This window comes from Protopterus annectens, chromosome 1.part0, assembly GCF_019279795.1.
Source record: "Protopterus annectens isolate FY-2018-M chromosome 1.part0, PAN1.0, whole genome shotgun sequence".
In the NCBI taxonomy this organism is placed as follows: domain Eukaryota; kingdom Metazoa; phylum Chordata; order Ceratodontiformes; family Protopteridae; genus Protopterus; species Protopterus annectens.
This window is the reverse complement of record NC_056725.1, coordinates 835,084,101-835,103,184: the sequence shown is the minus strand read 5'-3', so window position 1 is coordinate 835,103,184 and position 19,084 is coordinate 835,084,101. Positions and strand designations below refer to the sequence as shown.

Sequence of the window (19,084 nt, the reverse complement as noted above, 5' to 3'; positions counted from 1 at the left end):
ATGGTAGGTACATAACTTCTAAATGTTAAGTTGTCTATCTAGCCTTCATTCTTGCTGGATGGGTTTGGAGCCACCTGCCGACTCCACTCTAAAAGCTCGAGAGTTGGTTCCACCGGCTCGAGGCTGCCCCTATATCCCACAATGCTAGGCGTGAATTACCCCAGATCTCGTTTGCCGCTACAGCGATCGAGGTGTTTTCTACCGGCTCCAGGTTAGTGAAAGTTAGATTAGTTTAAATACTTTAAACTTAAGCTAGCTTAGTGTATTTCTCTTTACCCTTAGTGTAGTGGATATTATCCCTTCTACTTTTTATCCAGCCCCTTTTTTTCTAAAGAACTTATAAGTTCTTTCCCTAGGCCTTCGGGCCCTTCCTTCCCTTCCTTAGGGTGTGTATGTGTTTGGTTAGGAAGTTTTAACTTAACTTACCTTTCAGAAGTTTAGTTTAAATAATTCCTTTTAGACTTCTATCAGTGTAATCTGTGTGTGTGTGTTTCTGTGTGTGATTACACCGGTTCCTTGAGTATGTCCAAGGATTCAAAGGTCTCAGGCTTCAAGAAGTGTGACTCGTGCTGTCAGAAAATGTCTCTGACAGATGGTCACACTTCTTGTGTGTATTGCCTGGGACCTTTACACCTGCAGGACTCTTGTGCTGTATGCCATGGCTTCAGCCCTAGAGTCCTGCAGGAAAGAAAAAACAAACTCATATTAAGGGGTTTGCTTAAGCCTGAAGGTTCCCTTTCTGTGACATCGGGGAAACCTTCTAAGGCTTCCAAGACCTCGGCTCCAGCTTCAGAGTCGAGGCCTAAGGCTTCGAAGCCTACTGCTTCATCGGCTCTGGCTGGAGCCGATGAGTCTTTGACCGCAGTATCTGTGGTTCCCTCGGCTCCGGCCGGAGCCGAGGCATTAGAGTTTCCTGGGTCGACTCCGATCAGACCATCGGAGCCAACATCTAGAAAGAGATCGAGGTCACCGTCCCTTGGCTCCGTTCATTCGGCTCCAGCGTCTCCCTTGCTGTCTGAACGGAGCCACAGATCTCACTCCTCCAGGTCATCGAGGCTCTCAGATCACGACCTCCAGAGGGTAGTGAGTCGACTTTTAAAGTCCGAGGCACTGGCCCAAATGCTCCAGAGTCTGACTCATCAGTCGATGCCTCAACTTGTTCCTATAAATATTCCTCCTCCGACTCCTTTGAGCTCGGGCCGGGCGTCTCGGACCGAGACTGTGGTAGCGTCAGAGCCGATACAATTGTCTTCAGCTCCGTCGTCGGCTCCGATTTCTTCTTTTGAAGAATCTCGGCGCCGGGCTTCCCTCGTCGGCTCCGAGGGGGTGAGTGGCATCGGACCCTTGTCCGACCCCTCTCCCTCTCGGTGCTTGCGCTGGTGAGTTCGGCTCCGACATCGGCCTCGAGCCATCTCTGTCGGTGCCGAGGAGGTTCTCAGCTTCGGAGCGGGGACCTCTGGCTCTGCCGGACAGGGGTGCGTTCGAGGTCATGCGGAGTGTGTTGGAACCTAGTTCGACTCCACAGTCGGCTCCGTCCGCCCCCTCTTCGTTGCCTTTGGTTATCGACTCACTCCCTCATCCCAGACCGCAGAGAGCCAGCTCCTCAAGAATCCCCTGTGGGGATCTCATCCTCTTCGAGGCCTTCCTGAATTGGCAGGGGAACCCCTAGGAAGAGAAAGTGTAAGAGGAAGCACATAGACTCACCTGAGTCTGTCACCTCTGACACAGATTTAGAGGATTCGAGGGTTCCCACGTTCCCCTCTGAAGATGTCTCTTTCGCAGACATTCTAGAGATCCTGAAACAGAGCGGAAATTGACCAGCCCTTAACCCTTCGGAGGATGAATCTGTGTATCTTGAGGCGTTTGGCTCTCGCCCTTCCACCTCCTGGGTGACCCCCCCTTTGATCTCCTCATGCAGGTGGTGGCAAAGAAGGCCTGGACGGCTCCTGATTCAGTGGACCCTACCCCCAGGAGACCTTCCAAATTTATAACAGCACCAACTGACAAACAATTTCTCACAAAAGGTGTTTCTGTGGATGCTATGGTGGTAGCTGCTGCCACCAAGAAGGAACTAGCTGATCCTTCAGTGCCTGTTCATCTCCCTAACAAAGAATCTAGGTCTATGGACAGGTATGGGAAGCGGATGTTCTCATCAGCGACCTTTGCAATGCTCGCTGAACTACCTATGCCATTTCACCCGTCTCCAGAGAGACTTGATCAAGGAAGCGAGTGAGATGTTAAAGGATACTACAGCTGCAGATTTTCAGGACAAAATGAACACCCAGCTGACTACCCTTAATTCGATAGCTAACTCCTCCATGCGCCTCCTTTCATATGCGGCTGATGGAGCGAGTAGGGCCAGGGACAGGTGTTGCCTTACGCGGCATGCCTGGATGCGACTATGCAATTTTGCGGACCCTTTAAAAGCGTCTTTCACTAACTCCCGTTCGATGGATCATCTCTTTTGGTCCTCAAGTGAAAGAAACCTTGACTAAGTGCGAGACGGATGGCAAAACTCTATCTGCCGCCGGAGTCCGTTTTCTACTCCTTCTAGACCTTACCCCAAAGGCCAGAAAAGTGGAAAATGTGGTTCCATAAACAATCTCAAGGGAATTTGCCTGACGACAGAGTCGGTTCCCTCCAGAGGCAGAGGAGGGAACAATAATGGTAGACGCCGCCCTAGAGGCAGAGGGGCCCAGAACCAGGGCAATCGAGAAACCTTTTCCGATAAGCCCTTTCAGCATCCCTGAGGTGTTGCCCGACTGTCCACCTTCGGAGGCAGTCGGGGAAGATTGTCACTGTACCCAGAAGCCTGGCTATCCCTGACTCAAGACAAGTGGGTACAGTCCATCATTTCGAAGGCTATTCCATTCCCTTCTTCGCATCCCAAACCAATCAAAAAATCCCTTCCAGATGTTCCACCGCTCAAAGGGATCTTGCAGCTTTGGAAATTTCAAAGCTGCTTGTAAAAGAGCAATTCAACCAGTTCCAGCAGACCAACTAGGATCCGGAATCTACTCCAGGTTCTTTTTAGTTCCAAAGAAAACAGGGGACTGGAGACCAATTTTGGATTTCAGTATCTTGAACAAGTCAGTCAAGAAAACAAGATTTCGGATGGTCACGCTGCAGTCCATCCTCCCCCTATTGGGAAAGAAAAACTGGATGTGCTCTATAGATCTTCAGGATGCGTACTATCACATAAAAATGAACAGACGCTCCAGAAGATTCCTCTGCTTCAGGCTGGGAACCAGTCATTTTCAATTCAGGGCCCTGCCCTTTGGTCTCACCACTGCCCCCCGGGTGTTTACCAAATGCATGGCAGTAGTAGCTTCTCACCTGAGACGTCAAGGATTCCAGGTGTTTCCATATTTGGACGACTGGCTTCTCACAGCTCCCACCAAGCATCTTCTTCTAATGGCCAGGGACTACACCTTTCGCATTTGTCAAAAGTTAGGCATTTCAATAAATTGCGAAAAGTCTGTTTTGTCGCCTTGTCGTACTATTACCTTCATAGGCGCAAATCTAGACACAGTCAACATGTCTGCGAGACTAACACATCAGAGAATAGCAGACATACACAAACTGGTCTCGCTCCTCTTCAGCAGCAACAGAATCAAAGCCAGGTTAGTTCTGAAAGTGTTGGGGATTATGGCGGCTGCCATACCTCTGCTTCCATTAGCCAGATTCCACATGAGAATCCTTCAATGGATGCTCTTCACGCAATGGTCATACCAGCAACTTCCGATGTCCCACACCATTATGGTCACGCAAACATGCAGAAATCATCTTCTGTGGTGGATGTCTTCCCTCAGCTCTTATTGGGAAGACCCTTTGTTCCTTCCTCCGGTTGCTACTTTGACAACGGACGCCTCCCTGATCGGGTGGGGGCATTATCAGGGCAGAACTGTCCAGGGCACTTGGCAACCAGGCGAATGCCACTTGCACATAAATGTTCTAGAGATGAGAGCAGTGCTTTTAGCGTTGCAAGCCCTTCAAGACTCTCTTCCCTTGGGAACGATAGCAATCCAGACGGACAATATGTCCGTAGTGTGGTATATCAACAAACAAGGCGGAACCAGGTCCTACCCCTTGTGTCGAGAAGCACTCAGACTGTGGCAATGGGCGATTTCTTCTCAGCGGTTTCTGATAGCAACGCACATCCCGGAAGTCCAATCAAATCGCGGACAAGTTGAGCAGAGCTATCCTCATGCCTCACGAGTGGTCTCTGAAAGACTCTGTTGTGAGAGAAATTTTTCTCAAGTGGGGTCAGCCTTGCTGCGACCTTTTTGCTACTCCCTAAAACAGCAAGTGCAGAGATTATTTCACCCTATTCCTTTACCAGGCCAGCCCAGCAGAGACGCTCTAGTCCAAGTTTGGCCCGGGACTTCTGTATGCATTTCCTCCCTTCCCACTAATCTCTCAAGTGATACAGAAAGCTATCGCTCAGAAGGCCTCGTTGATCCTCATTGCTCCTTACTGGCCTCGACAGGTTTGGTTCCCCTTTCTACATCATTTTCTGTTGGAGCGACCTTGGCATCTGGACCTAGTTCCAGATCTTTTGATCCATCAGTCGGGTCAGTTTCATCGCTCCCTTCCCTCTCTGAACCTCACTGCTTGGTTCCTCCAATTCCAACATTAGCCAGGCTTCCTCAAATATCTCACTGTTCGAGATATTTTGATAGCTTCCCATAAATCTTCCACTAGAAAGATTTATTTGAGTAAGTGGAAACGTTTCGCCTGTTGGGCTCAAGGAAGGGACATAGATCCTTTCACTGCTTCCATCCAAATGGTCCTTGATTTTCTAGCTGAACTCTTTCATGCAGGTTCATCTCCTTCTACTCTTAAAGTTCAACTGGCAGCTATTTCTAACTTTCATGTGGGCATTTCAGAGTCTGCCATAATGTCCCACAAGCTTTGCAAAGCCTTTTTGAAAGGAGTTTTTCTACTCAGACCTCCTATAAGAAATCCTCCTCCTCCTTGGGACCTAAATTTAGTTCTTAGTTCTTTGATTCTTCCCCTTTGAACCTGCAGTCTCCTGTTCTTTAAAATTGCTATCATGGAAGACTCTCTTTCTGGTAGCTATTACTTCAGCTAGAAGAGTTTCAGAACTTCATGCACTCAGCTGTCGACCTCCTTATCTGTTGTTTCATAAGGACAGGGTATCTTACGAACCAACCCGTCCTTTTTACCTAAGATAGCCTCACGTCTAACCTAAATCAAAGCATTGACCTCCTGTGTTTTTTCCAGAATATTCTAATAGGTCTGAACAAAAATTGCATTGGCTAGATGTTCATCGTCAGTTAAGGTACTATTTGGATAGAACCAAACAATTCAGAAAATCTGACCAGCTGTTTGTCTCCTATGCAGAAGGCAGAAAGGGACTTTCAGTTTCAAAGGTATCATTATCTAGATGGCTAACATCTCTGATTTCCCTTGTTTATGAAATTAGACACCAAAAGCTGCCTAACAAACCTAAAGCCCATTCCACCAGAGCTTTGGCTACTTCTATAGCCTTCCAAGACAGACTGCCTATTGACACCATTTGTGCAGCGGCTACTTGGGCTACTCCTCACACTTTTGTTTCTCATTATAAGTTGGATTTAGCTTCTAGGCATAGAGCTAACTTTGGTTCCACTGTTCTCAAGAGTCTGTTCCGTTAGGCCACCCGGACAAGGTGCTAGGGACGGTCCCATCCAGCAAGAATGAAGGCGAGATAGACAACAACATATAGAAGTTATGTTCTTACCATAACGTTCCATGTTAGTTGTCTTCTTCTCGCCTTCTTTCTTCGTCCCCACCCTCCTTCCCCTGGCCTGGACAGATCTAGAGGAGTTTGATTGTGACCTCTCTTTCTACCACCTCTTTGCGATAGGTATATGCTCTGCTGTGCATATTTCCTAGAGTCGGGCTTAGGTCACCCTTTCTCTTCCCTTTGTTTTTAGAGGTGGAAATTTTCCAGTATTCTTGGTTATTTTTTTAGCTGGGCCTAGCTCACAAACGAGATCTGAGGTAATTCACGCCTAGCATTGTGGGATATAGGGGCAGCCTCGAGCCGGTGGAACCAACTCTCGAGCTTTTAGAGTGGCAGTCGGGCCGAGGGCGGCTCCGAACCCATCCAGCAAGAAAGAAGACGAGAAGAAGACAACTAACATGGAACGTTATGGTAAGAACATAACTTCTATTTTTATAGTAGTTTAATGTGTTTTAAAGTGTGTGGAGCTAATTTTTAACACTGGTTTGGCAAATTTGTTACTTTGTGTATTAGAAATGTTTTAACTTCTGCAAGTTGCAAAAGAATTCTCGACACATTTCAAACTTTTTTTTGTGATAGTAGCACAGTTTGGTCAAGTTTAGTCATGTGGGGACATGCTTATTACTAGAAACATTAAGTGCTTATTGTGATATATTATCCAGTACTGTCAATTTAGTATTCAGGCTTATGTTCTCTCCCCTGCCTTGATGGTTTCCAACACTGTTGAGTGGCAGTGATGTCCCAGGAGCTGGTTCTACAGCACTATCTAAGTCCTCAGGTGTTGTACATTTTGTCAGAGCAAAACACAGTGGCAGACAGATTAAGCAGATCCTAGGTAGACCCTCTTGAGTGGAAGCTCCATGTAGAGGTCTTCCCAGACTTTATCCAGATGTGCGGAACACCTCACTATATCATTTTGCTTCCTTTCACACCAGACAGCTGAAAAAATTTTGTTCAAGACATCTTTGCAGCCATGCTTGGAAGACAGATGCTCTATCATTTTCATAATTAAGAATGTTCATGTATGCATTTCCACCCTTTCCAATGATTCCCAAGGTACTTTTAAAGATTCAGAAAGGATTACCAAAGATCATTGTGGTGACCCCCTTTTGGCCCAGACAAAGTTGGTCCTCAGTTTTAATGGAACTGGCCAAGTGCAAGCTTCCTCACAGACTGGAGCCGCTCACACTGCATTAAGAGCAAGTGGTACACTCCAGCTTAGAGCAATTCTAATTGACAGCCTGGATTATTTTCTATTGGTACCTTTTAGGCACTTGTTCCATAAGGATGTTCCATAAGGTATTTAAGAAGGCAAGAAAACCAGCAACTAGAAAATCTTATATTTACAGGTGGAAGAGGTTTTCTAGTTGGCACCAAGCCAGTGCCATACCAAAACAGAGGTCCCAAAAGGGTTTTGACCCTTTTATTTTTTAAGTATTTGTGTGAGCTACTTAGAGATGGTTTGTTATATGCTTCTATCAAAGTGCATCTTGTGGCTATTTCAGATTGTCTGGCCACGGATTCCCCTGTTTTGATTCATTTTGTGGTCAGTTTATGAAGAGAGTGTTGCACAAAGACTCCATGTTAAACAAATTCCTCTTCCTGGAGTCTCAACTTTGCGCTTGAAGAATTGACCTTACCTCCTTTTGAATCTGCCTTCCAGGCTGATTTGTAGTTCATTACTTGCCATTCTGTTTTACTTACTGCTCAGACATCTGCAAGGTGAGTCTCTGAGCTGCAAGTTCTCATGGTGAGCCAACTCTATCTGAATTTTTCACAAGGACAGGGTTGTTTTACCCACTAATCAATCATTCATGCCTAAAGTTGTTTCTGAATTTACCTTGAATCAGGCCATGAATCTCCCAGTGTTCTGTCCTGATCCAAAAAAACCTGGATGTGTACAGGCAGCTCAGGGACTACTTTGACGGAACAAAGCCCTTTTGAAATGTTGAAGAGCAGTTTCTCTCGTATATGGTGGCTAAAAAAGGTCAACTTGTCTCTAAGCAAGTTATTGCATAAAGGTTGTCTACTGTTATTGTTTTCTGTTTCTCTGACCATGGTAAATAAATTCCAGGCAAGGTTAAGGCTCACTTTACTAAGGCCTTATCCTCTTCGTTGTGGACTCTAGTAGCATTCTAGAGGCAAACCAGGTCTTCTGTTCATACCTTCACAAAGCACTACAAACTGGATTCATTTTCAATGGCCACAGCAGGCTTTGCTTGGACCGTTCTCTAGGTGTTACTGGATCATTATCCTTCCAACTCCCAGGTATGGTAAGCGTTGGCAATCTACCCAAATTGCCACTGAGGCAGTGGGAAGGATGAACACAGTATATTTGCATAAATTCTACTTACCTATAGCAGTAAATGTTTGAATCTCTCACTGCCTCAGTGGTAGCACCCACTGCCATCCCCCAGACTGTGTATTGTTGAAGTGGTTTTCAACTCTTTGATTCAGTCATTGTTAGATTTGTTTTATATATGGCATTGTGAATGGCTACAGATTTACTCTTGCTAGATGATTCTGGCTTCTGATACTTTCATCTCCTTCTTTGTGGAAGCAAAAATGCCTTAACACTCACTTTCTTTGACAGCTGAAGGCCTCCCTTTCAGAATATACTCGGCCAGTCAGCTATCACAAGAAGAAAGAGGGAGGGGAGTCTTAGCTTTTCAAAGCTGGTGAGTACTGGGTTACTTTGGCAGATTACCCAAAATGCCACTGAGGCAGTGAGGAATTTGAAACTGTACTTAAACACCATTTGTTTTTGTAAAATAGCTCACACCATAATTATAAAGCAACTAATTAGGAGATTGTTTAAGATATGTTTAAAAAAATGTCGCTAGATGTGTACTGCAGTGCCCTCTCAGTGGTACCACCTGTCAATAATTTTGTACTAAATTTTTTGCACATTCTTCATGTAGTCTAATTTCTGTCCAAACATATTGTAGGATTACAGAACTCTATTCATGACTTGTGACTCGCCAGTCATCACAAAACTCATTCCATAAACTTACTGTACAGTATATTTCATGTAGTGCACACTAGAAAAAATATTAAACTAGATACTTGGAGATTAGGCCTCAACAAGTGTCATATATTGTACCGAAGCAATGAGAAGGTCAAAATATGGAACATTAAATCTTCCCCAAAACCATCAGAATGAAATGAGGACTGTCAATTGTGCAGATGAAAGGAAAGAACAGTCAAAATTCAGAAGCAAGAAGACGCACAGGGTTAGATAATCGGAAACAAACCGAAACAAAGGGAACATTTTCTGTCTAAAAGGCATGACCCTGCTTAGTTTGCTAAATGCCAGATGTATGCAAACTAAATAATTTAATTCATTGTCACTGGAGTGGCCCAAGTTTGTTCGTGTACACAAAATAAAATGAAACTTATTGTTGTATCAAGGTTCTTTTGTTATTAGTTTTACAGAGAAGAGCATAGCATACTAAGATGTACATTTCATTAATCCTAGATATGTGTCTTTCCTAGCAAATATGCAGCATCTTTGTTTCTCTGTACTCTGTGTACATAACAAAAGATAATTAAAAAATGGACCACAAAATCAGTTTCTAATGTTCTTCATCTAGTATGATAGGCAATCTATACTGCAGCTGTGCATACAGCCTTTTATGGGCTAACCTGGATTGCTAATCTGAAAAATAGTCTTCTCTTTTATGTTGATTTATTTTTATGAGAGTTTAATAGCAAATGTTCTAACTTCTTCCATGCATAACGGGTTTAATAACTTAACAGGGGGCATGAGCTATATACTTTTTTTTTTTAATTTAGATTTGTAATATTTCTTATGCACACACAGACATTGTGTGCGTTTGTAGATATATATGTATATGTATATATGTATACAGGTCTCCTTCAGTGAACCGACCGCTCACTTACCCGACACCCAGTTGCCGAAGACGACAAGACTGACATTCTGAAGACCGACATCTGGAAGACCAATGTTTCACATGAGGTAAGTAACCGCTTGGCCATCTTGTTGAATTTTGCCCCTTACCCCCGCGGTAGTGTGTTCTCGGAATTGGTATATTTAGTTAGGGGTTGGGGGGTGAAGCCCCCCACATCGGTGGGTTTAGTTTTACTTACTTTAGTTAATTTTATTGGGATGGCCAAGCGGTTACTTAACTTGCGGTCGGTCTTTTGAAGGTGCCGGTCTTGTCATCTCGGGCAACTGGGTGTCGGGTAAGTGAGCGGTTGGTCTACTGAAGTAGACCCATGTATACATATATACGTATAATGAGCAGATGTTGAATTACTGAAATGCAAACATATTGACACTAAAGTAATAGGTGCCAGCATGCTGAAAATCAGCATGATCTAAAAACAAAAAATCTAAAACAAAAATGATTTTTCCTTTTGCGATCTGATCTCCAAAACCCCACCACACATTCAGACCAAATATATCTAAATAGTGGTAGTGTTACAGAATGGTTTTCAAAGGAAAAATGAAGGGCTGGGGTTGGAACAGGAGCAAGGTTAGAGTTACTGTTAGCAGGCATTATTTTCAAATGTCTGATAACACTATCCTTAACCCTGCCCCTAACCCTAGTCCTGCACCTTACCTTTGAAATACCGTACCTTTGAAATTTCTTTTCTATAACAGTAACAATAATCAAGATAACCAGGACACACACACACACACACACACACACACACACACACACACACACACACACACACACGGTACACTACATCTATTGCCTCAGTTAACCCTACTCTAACCCTAACCCCCCCTACACTCACACAAATACTCCTACCCTCAATGCCAAAATCTTTATAATTATGTGAAGTTATCAACATGTTTCCCAAACCCACAGTTCCCTTACACACATGCATTTGATGTTCTGTTCATCTGAAATCTTAAAATTTTGATGAACACAACACTCAGTCATATTTCTGAGTTCTGAGTAATTCACTCTGTTGACAAGCAGTTTACAGAATATATGATCTGAAGTAGTTAACTTCATTTGATCAGCAACCAAGCTCCACCCCTTACCCATACTACCCTGCAACCTCCTTTCAATCCCCAGATCTCATTTGCCGCAGCTTTGCCAAGCACGGGATTCCTCGAGCTCCAGGCGAGTTAAATATTTCACAGTTTTATAGCTAAAATTTTGGGTACTGAGTTTGTGTGTGTGTGTGTGTGTGTGTGTGTGTGTGTGTGTGTGTGTGTGTGTGTGTGTGTGTGTGTGTGTGTGTGTAGTAGTTGGATAGATATTCTTTTTCTTATTACTTTCTCTATAACCCCTTATTCTTCTTATCTCTAGCAGCAGTAGGCCCCTTTTCCTTCAGGTGTGTGCATGAGTGTGTGGTATGGCTGATAGCCAAAAATGTACTTTTTCTAAGTGCACTGAGTGTGGCCATAAGCTGTCGCCAGCGGATGGTCACACTCAGTGTGTTCTTTGCTTGGAGGTGGCCCATCTTTCCACAGGCTGCCAAATTTGTGCAGCCTTTAACCCCCAGGCATTGAGAGACAGGAAGAATAAGCTGATTCTGACGGGCCTTCTACCCGCCGAATCGGCTTCTTCTTCCTCCCCTCTCTCGGTAGCAACAACCGCGGCTGCGCTTGTCCAACCATCTGGCCCTCCTCCCCTGGCTGGTACTCACCCTTCCACCTTGTCCCAGGGAGATCGAGAGGCGAAAAAAGACAGGAAAGAGAGAGGGGAGAGAGAAAGGGACAGGGAGAGAAGCCACAAATGGTGGACCGAATTGGACCCCTCGGCCCCTCCTGCCAAGGTTCTCCCTTCCCCATCCAGGACTTCCAAGCCTTCCTCCCGATGGCTCCATTCTCCGCGCTTTTCTCCGGAGATGGAGGAAGAGGCCCGATCATCTTCAAGGTTGTTGCGTCAGCCCTCCTGACCGGCTTCAGCGGCCTCGTCCAGCTCTACTAGAAGCCTCTCAGAGGCAGATATGGACAGGATGATGAGTCGCTTTTTACAGACTCAGCTGCAGATGGGTGTTGCTGCCTCCCCCCCCCTCCGGGGGGGAGTTCAGCTCCACTGTTTGCCCTGATAGCTCCTTCTCCGATCCCACTACCAGGTTTCGGAGTCTTCGGATCCGAGGAGCCTCAGAGTCAGGGAGTCGGTGCCGATGGTTATCGCTACCTCGACGCCGGCCATGCCCTCGAGCCTATCGAATCCCCTTTCGGATCCGAGCTTTCAGAGCCGAGAGCCGGGCATTGGATCTGAGGGGGCTAGTGTGTCTTTGGCTCTGTTGCGGTTGGAGCACACCGTCCACTCGGATCCGAGCGCTTCGGCTCCGACTCTGATCCCTTCGTTGGATCTGAGGGTGCCGGCCACCTGTCTTAGAGAGGCCAGTTCCCCTTCGGCATTCGATGTTGTGGAGAGGGTTCTCTCTAGAGGATCGAGACCCCTCGCTCTGTCCTCATGATCCGCCCCCGCTCCCTTGCAGCTCGGTTTGTCCTCCATCATCCAGTCCCAGGGACAGCCTGTGTCACTGATGTCCCAGCCAGTTCTCCTAGAGGAACACAAATCCGTTGGTGAGCCCCCCCGAGGAGATTCCACACAAACACCTGTGCAAAAGGAGGCACTTGGACTCCCTTGAGTCCCTTACTGAGGATACCGATTTGGAGGAAGGGGAAGGTTCCCCCAAGTCATCCCCCGATGACGTCTCCTTCGGAGACATTATGGAAATGCTCCATCAAAGAGGGGGGTGTTCCACCAAAAAGCCTTCCTCGGATGAGTTGGTATTCCTGGAGGCGTTCAACACAGGCCCATCTACCTCTTGGGTGTCCCCCCCGGCTGACCCTCTGGTCGACCTGATTACTACCAGGGCGTGGAAGGAACCGGACACTGAAGAGCCTGTCCCCAGGAGGCCCAACAAGATTATGAGCCCCCTCAACAGACAAAGCTTCATGGAGCAAAGGTTCCCCTGTAGATGCCATGGTGGTGGCGGCGGCCACCAAAAAGGAACTAGCTCAGGACAGTTCCTCAGTCCATCCCCCCGACAAGGTGTCAAGGGCAATGGACCGTATTGGAAAGCGGATATTTGCTTCAGCTACCTTCTTTATTAGGGCATTGAATTACTTGGCCCATGTTATTAGACTGCAATGGGACCTGGTTAAAGAGTACACTGAGTCTCCCCCAGAGTCCATGTCGGCCGAGGATAAACGGACTTTCTTGGTGCTTATGGCCACTTTCAAATCAGTGTCAAATACATCTATGCGGCTACTCTCCCATGCCACGGAAGGAGCCGCTAGAGCTAGGGGGTACGGTATCGTCTTAAGGTGTCATGCCTGGCTTCAGCTTTGCGATTTTTTGGAACCTTTCAAGGCATCCTTCGCGAATGCACCCTTTAATGGTTTTACACTGTTCGGGAAGACCATCTGTGAGATGCTGGTCCAGAGCGAGAAAGACAGGAAAATGTCAGCCATCGGAATCCGCTTCTCTACCCCTCAAAGGTCCTTCTCCAGGAACCAGCAAGGGAAGAAGAAGATGTAGTTCCGGAAATCTCAGCAGGCCCGGAACGCTCAGGACTCCTTCTCCCCCAGAGGCAGAGGGGGACAAGGTGGACGCAGGCCCAGAGGCAGAGGGGGTCCGAAGAACTTCAGGTCACTGGAACCCTTTTCTGACCGACCCGCGCAGCAGCCCTGAGGGATTGCCCGACTGCTCCCCTCTGGAGGCAGTCGGGGGACGTTTCTCGAGGCACCTGGCTCAATGGGAGTCCATCACGACAGATCGCTGGGTGCTTCAGATAATATCCAGAGACTATTCAGTCCCCTTCATAAACAAGCCCCCTTACTCAAGGTGCCTCCCAGATGTTCCACCCACTCAAAGGGAGGCTGCGGCTTTGGAAATAGAAAAGCTGTTAGAAAAAAGAGCCATCCAGCATGTGCCCCCAGACCAGTCCGGATTAGGCATCTACTCCAGGTTTTTTTTGGTGCCAAAAAAGACGGGGGACTTAAAGCCAATTCTCGACCTGTCAACAATGAACCTTTTCGTTGCCAAGGAGAAATTCCGGATGGTCACGCTCCAGTCCATCCTGCCCCTCTTGCAGGAGGAGGACTGGATGTGCTCCATAGACCTCAAGGATGCGTACTACCATATACTCATTTACAGATGATCCAGGAGGTTTCTCCACTTTCGGCTAGGGGCCAGTCATTACCAGTTCAGTGTGCTACCCTTCGGTCTCACCACAGCCCCCAGGGTGTTCAACAAGGTCATGGCAGCTGTAGCGGCCCACCTGAGGCACCAGGGCATACAGGCCTTCCCGTACCTAGACGACTGGCTCCTCACTACCCCCATCAAGCATCTACTCTCTCTAGCCAAGGACTTCTTCCTCCATTTATCACCCCAGTTGGGAATCACTATAAATGTCAAGAAGTCTTTCCTTCAACCTGTTCAGGTTATAGATTTTATAGGGGTCAGGATAGATTCCCTTCAGGTCAAGGCTTTCCTAACACCAGACAGACTTCACAGCAATGAATCTACAAGTACTAGCTCTTCTTCAGTCTCCTGCTCCCCCAGCAGAGTTAGTCCTGAGAGCTTTGGGGTCCATGGCGGTAGCGATCAATTTGATCCCTTATGCTCGCCTGCACATGAGGGTTTTACAGTGGACTTTGCAAGTCCAGTGGTCCTTTCTACTATCCCCCTCGGCAGGGTTTCAGGAACTCCCTCATGTGGTGGCTCCAATCCCGAGACCTTTGGGAAGGATGACCGTTTGTTATACCTCTACCCCAGGCCACAGTAACCATGGATGCTTCCCGCCTGGGGGGGGGGGGGCATTTTGCGGGCAGGACTGTCCAAGGCATGTGGACTCATACCGAGACCGTTCTGCATATAAATGTACTGGAGATGAGGGCAGTCCTTTTAGCGTTGCAGGCCCTTCATGCCTTCCTTTCTCCGGGGACTATTGCGATCCAGTCAGACAATATGTCAGTGGTCTGGTATATCAACAAACAGGGGGGATCCAGGTCCTACCCTCTTTGCCTAGAGGCCATGAGAGTTTGGGAATGGGCGATCTCCACCAACCGCTTCCTGTTCGCGACGCACATTCCGGGTCGGTCCAACATTCTAGCGGACAGATTGAGCAGAACTATTCTCTCCCCATACGAGTGGTCTCTGAACTCTTCCGTAGCAGAACAGATCTTCCTCAAGTGGGGTCAGCCTTGCTGCGATCTCTTCGCATCGCCTTCCAACGTGAAGTGCAGCGAGTTTTTCGCTGTAATTCCTCCCTTAGGGGAAGCCCCCAGAGACGTTCTAGTCCATGCTTGGCTGCCCGATCTTCTTTATGCGTATCCACCACTTCTGCTGATGACAACATTTTTGCAGAAAGCTCGTCAGTTGGGGAGCAAGATTATCCTCATAGTCCCATTCTGGCCTCATCAAGTCTGGTTCCCCTGCCTACGGTCTCATCTCATAGCTCCTCTCTGGATCTTGAATCCCATTCCAGATCTGATCTCTCGCCCCTCGGGAATGACCCCTCCGAATCTGGATGAGCTCAAGCTCGCAGCTTGGCTGATCCAGTTCCCTTAATTGCCAGGACTCCCGGTATCTCTTCCCTAGTCAAGTCCATTGTGGTGGCGGCACATAAGCCCTCTACCAGAAAGATTTACAATAGTAAATGGAAATGTTTTTCCATTTGGGCTTCACATAAGAACTTGGATCCTTTTACTGCTCCTATTCCAGCGTTTCTAGAATTCTTGTCTCATATTTTTCAGCAGGGGGCCAGTTCATGTACTGTAAAGGTTCAGCTGGCTGCTATTTCCCATTTTCATATTGAGGACAACTTTGGTTTTCTTGCTGCTACCAGAATCTGTAAGGCCTTTCTAAAAGGTACCTTTCTGTTGAGACCTCCTATCAGAAATTCATCCCCACTGTGGGACCTGACCTTAGTTCTTCAGGCGTTATTATCTCCTCCATTTGAACCTGCAGCTTCCGTTAATCTGAAGTTCTTGTCATGGAAGACAGCTTTTGTGGTAGCCATTACCTCAGCCAGGAGAGTGTCAGAGCTTCAGGCTCTTTCTATCAAACCTCCATACCTTGTTTTACACAAGGACAGGGTATCTCTCGGGACTAATCCCTCTTTTCTTCCCAAAGTGGCTTCCGAGACGAACATTAATCAGTCCATTAATTTGCCAGTTTTTGCCCCAATTACCAGAACAATGGGGAGTATAAACTTCATTTACTGGATGTTCACAGACAGTTACGTTTTTATTTACACAGGACTGCTGTCTTTCGTAAATCTGACCAACTTTTCGTCTCCTTTGCAAAACCCTTTCTAGGGAAACTGATTTCTAAAGTAACTCTCGCCAGATGGATTTCGAGTTGTATTCTCTTAGCTTATAGAGAATCTGGCTTGCCAGAACCAATGGGAGTTCATGCTCATTCTATGCGTTCTATGGCAACGTCTGCTGCATTCTGGTCTAGAGTTTCCCTGGATGACATTTGTTCGGCGGCTACTTGGGCGTCCTTTCACACCTTTATTTCTCATTATAAGCTAGATTTGGTGTCTAGAGGAAGGGCTGCTTTTGGCTCTGCAGTGCTCCAGAATATTCTTCCTTGAAGACCTCCCAAGATTTCGGGTAGCTGGGGACTCTGTCCCACAGGTTGCTGATCAAATGAAGTTAACTACTTCAGATATAGAAGTTATGTACTCACCATAACATTCCATCTGAGTAGGTAACTTCATTTGTCAGCAACCGTCCCCCCCTCCTTCCCCCTAACCTGAATAGTTATTTAGCTGAACTCGAGCTTTGGATGCTCGAGTTTTGTTTGTCTCTGAGTCAGGTTTTTTTTTCTCAGGTTGTTAGTTTGTTTTGTTGTTTGTGCAGGTGGCAAACGCGATCTGAGGATTGGAAGGAGGTTGCAGGGTAGTATGGGTAAGAGGGTGGAGCTTGGAGCTTGGATCTTTAGCTTGGTATGCTATCTGATCCGTAATCCACAGGTTGCTGACAAATGAAGGTACCTACTCAGATGGAATGTTATGTTGAGTGCATAACTTCTGTTTATATATATATATATATATACACACACACACACACATATATATATATATATATATATATATATATATATATATATATATATATATATATATATATATATATACATAGATAGATATGTATATTTGTGTATCTTACTTATATTGGAGTGATGCCACAGTGGTGCAGAGGTAGCGTTGTTGCCTCACAGCAAGAGGTTCTCCCGTTCGATTCTCGGCTGGAGCGCCTTCTGTGTGGAGTCTGCATGTCCTCCCTGCAGTTGAGTGGCAGTCGAAATACATGCGTGAATGGGCGTGCCTTCATTGAAGGTTGGGCGTCAGGTTGGCACCTCGGCACCGTAAAAATCTACTGCCAGTCATTAGCGGACCGGAGTTCCACTGTGGCGACTCCCAACCAAGGAAGAGACGAAAGAAACAAAAACAACTTATACTGTAGTGGTGCAGGGAACAAACAACAAAAGTTCCTATGTTGCTGTTTTTGATTTTATTTAGTGATCATTCAACCTCATTTAATACATACAAACTGTTATGGAATGGTCCATATATATTGCATAGTTAAAAAAAAAAAAAAAAAAGTGATTACTCTCTAAATAAGTCTTTTAGTTTTTGCTATCTATGAACCTGACAGACATTTTTATCCTTGTTTCTGCAGTGAACTTAAAATTTGTACAACCTTAATACTGTGCATATTATATTCTTATAATAAGGGCATCCTCTTTCACAGCTCTAAATGTAAGGCTAAAATTTACTCCGATATTACTTCCAGACCCTTTCTTTGGCAGTTACTATGACATTATATGCATAGCAAATTAGGTAGATGCAGTTTATTTAAAACAAATTCTCACTCCACTTTTTAACTCTTTATTATGCCTGACTGCAGTCTATTCAACTAATCACAATTAAATCTTAATTAACATTTTAACCATAAAAGAAAGATTGAATCAACTATTTATAACTTAACATCTTCGGCATGCATATTGTGAACCTAGACACCTGCAACAACAGCTTACTTCCATCATTCTCAAGTACTAAAAATGATGTTCATCATATTTATCATTGCTGCAGTAGCCTTAGCTCTAGGGGTTATGTCATGCCAAGGATATAACAGCTGGGCAGATTTCAAAGCTTCAGGGCAACTTCCACACACCGAAGCCATCAGTCAGCTTGAGCTGGGTTGATTACAAAGACAGGTTTGGGTGCCAAGCCCTTCAAAACTTTCCTGCTGCTGAAGATATGCTCTTTTGAGGCTTTCAGACTGACAGTCAGCTTGTGCTCTTCTTTTGCTGAACAGATAAATTATCTTTCGGGGAGGGTTCCATTTTGAAATATGTTTATTAACACTTTCCTGTTCAGGAAGGTTATTTTAAAGCTAGGAGTTTGTGTTTTAATAGACTGTCATGAGACTGTACTGTACTTTTAAACAAGAGTGCTCTTTTTTCCTATCAGTTTAAAAGTTGTTTAAAGTATTTAAAAACATTTTTTTTCTGTGGAGAAGTTGAGCTTATTTTACTTTTTGGGACTGACAAAGTGTGTTAAAGTGCTTTTTACTGTGTTTTTCTGTGAAAACAAAGTGATTTTAAAGACTTTCATTTTTTATTGGCATTTGATGCTTGTTTTTCCTAGGAAAGAGGCATCATTTTTGGCTTGGCCATAGAACAAACTGTCTGTCCTACAGCCAATTCTTCTTTCAGCCACAAAAAGAAAAAGTTATGCAAACAGCCTTTGCCACCACAACAGGCTAACATTTTTCTTCAGTCGCAGGTGGATGACTCTGCGTGACCATTTGTTGTACCTCAGGCCACTCATCTTTTACCCCAGATCCCTTTAGTGTAACACCTACAGCCACAATGGACTGGGGGTTATCAGTGTTCTCTGCAGCTGTTGAAGTCCCTTCAATGGGCAAGGGAGAGCCAGTCTTTCCAGTCCTGAGAGAGGAAGCAGGGAAGGTTTCCCTGTTGTGCCTGAATGCAGTGCCCATCCTTGGGAAGCAGATGCTAAAATTAGTAACACAGTTTGCCCTATTTTTCATGCCAAAAAGAAACAGAAATTCAAACATGTATCTATACCCTTCCTCAAATTTCTTTAGACAAGAGTAGTTTACTTGCTTTGGCTCATGGTTTAATTCAAGCTATTCATCCTTCTGGTAAAGTAGTTTCTGGTAAAAAAGAGAGGTTTCTACAGAAGAGCTTCAGGATTCTGAATCTGAACAGAAGAGGCAGAGATAGGTTCAGGTTTTCCCCCCTCAGATTTCTGAGGAGACCTTAATTTCTTATTCTCCCTGTAGGGGTTTCTTTTTCTCTGAGACTGTTGTTAGAATGTGCCAGTGTTTTCAGTGAGAAAATACTG

The 19,084-nt window shown here is 45.6% G+C and overlaps 1 protein-coding gene across 2 annotated transcripts in view; it reads left to right on the top strand.

The window, feature by feature from the left end:
- LOC122794945 (calcium homeostasis modulator protein 5-like) overlaps nucleotides 1-19,084 on the top strand; it is a 597,094-nt gene that overhangs the window by 304,094 nt on the left and 273,916 nt on the right. The window lies entirely within an intron of this gene.